Here is a 1791-nt window from a genome sequence, read left to right on the forward strand (position 1 = left end):
TTTACTGATTGACAACTGGAGCGACACTAGCGCTTCAAACGTTCAGAAAGCAGGCGGTCAAATGGCTTGTAACATTAAAGTTTGTTATTAATTGTTTTATACTTAAGTAACTAAATAGTTGTTGCATTTTTGCGTTCCATGAGTTATTAAGTTACCAAGAGACATGAATTAACGTAAAATACGTCTAAAAACAGGCGAATCACACTGATTCAATGACATAAGCTACAGCTCATTCATGAAGAAATACTTTCGAGTATGTCAATATTTGCAGCTCACTCCGCTGAAAACAAGAGAATATAAACACATTTCATGCATGAGAAGCTTATATTACTGCTGTTGCCTGTAGTTATTATCATAGGCACTTTCCTTGGCACACAATTTTTTTCTGGAGTCCAATGATTTGCCCTTGCTTACACTTCGCTCGACTTTCTAATGCCCCTTTTTTTTTGTTTTTGCGCGGCCACTCCCGCCGGAGGTTCGAGTCCTCCCTCGGGCATGGGTGCGTGTGTTGTTCTTAGCGTAAGTTAGCTTAAGTAGTGTGTAAGTCTCAAGGCCGATGACCTCAGCAGTTTGGTCCTTTAGGAATTCACACACATACACACACACACACACACACACACACACACACACACACATGAATATTTTTGTAAATGTAATAACTTTTGCTTCAATTGCGAATGTGTTATAGACTCTTGCCGTTTGTGGCTCAGATTTAGCAACAGTTGTGGAATTTCCAGAATGAGATTTTCACTCTGCAGCGGAGTGTGCGCTGATATGAAACTTCCTGGCAGATTAAAACTGTGTGCACCGACCGAGACTCGAACTCGGGACCTTTGCCTTTCGCGGGCAAGTGCTCTACCGTCTGAGCTACCGAAGCACGACTCACGACATTATTCAGTAAAAGTCTGAACGTTATATATATATATATATATATATATATATATATATATTGTGTGCGCTTTACAAAAAGTCCTATTTCTCACAAAAACGTTCACTCTCTTCGTGAATTCCAGTATTTAAAATGCACTAACATCAAAGCCGTAAACCAGAAATTAAGTATCTCACTCAAAGACAAAAGAGCAACAGGTCTGGAATACAGATAAAATTATACATTTTTTTATCAATCAGAGTTAATATACAACATTGCAATATTTGGCCTAAGTCGACTGTTGTGGAACTGCATGCTCGACCCGGGAGTTCCTCTGACCGACATCTCCACAGCCTGTCTGTGATTTGCACCGGATGGGGATTTTAGTACAGGCCCTGGGAGGGAGCTTACAAAAGCAGCAGGGGTACGTGTAAAAGGGTTACATAATACTGTGGTAACAAAATAACGTGTACGTAATTCTCTGCACGGCTAACCTACTAGGAAGAGTTTCGTTTCAATATGTAAAATATGAGTTAAATCTTGCTCTACGATGGCCTAAGGTATTATGTGTATGAATTTCCCATCTTAAGCTACTATGTGTATAAATGAATCTCAAGCTACAGTTCTTGCTTAACTCTACTGACATTCATAAGTCTCAAAGGCCGTAGGACTGACAGGAAGTGTTTAAGATGACATTTTATATGCTCGCCGTACAAGCTAAGTTCTATGTGACAGGTGGATGTCTACGGCTCTGGTTAATTATTCTAAGTGCTACAATTCAAAACAAGAAGGTGGAAAAAGAACTTGGTAGGTTGACAGTCATCATAGGATTATGACACGGAATATAACTGGCTGCTACTTATGAGCGTAAAAGGCTAAGAGATTTCCGCTAGTAAGCGTGCTTTTTCGCACTGGCTGCATCC

The 1791-nt window shown here is 40.0% G+C and overlaps 1 non-coding gene across 1 annotated transcript; it reads right to left on the reverse strand.

Moving 5' to 3' along the window:
* Positions 1-803: 803 nt before the first annotated feature.
* Trnas-cga lies at positions 804-877 on the reverse strand. Its single transcript has one exon. It is a non-coding gene; the product is annotated as a tRNA-Ser (tRNA).
* Positions 878-1791: the final 914 nt, after the last annotated feature.

This window comes from Schistocerca americana, chromosome 4, assembly GCF_021461395.2.
Source record: "Schistocerca americana isolate TAMUIC-IGC-003095 chromosome 4, iqSchAmer2.1, whole genome shotgun sequence".
In the NCBI taxonomy this organism is placed as follows: domain Eukaryota; kingdom Metazoa; phylum Arthropoda; class Insecta; order Orthoptera; family Acrididae; genus Schistocerca; species Schistocerca americana.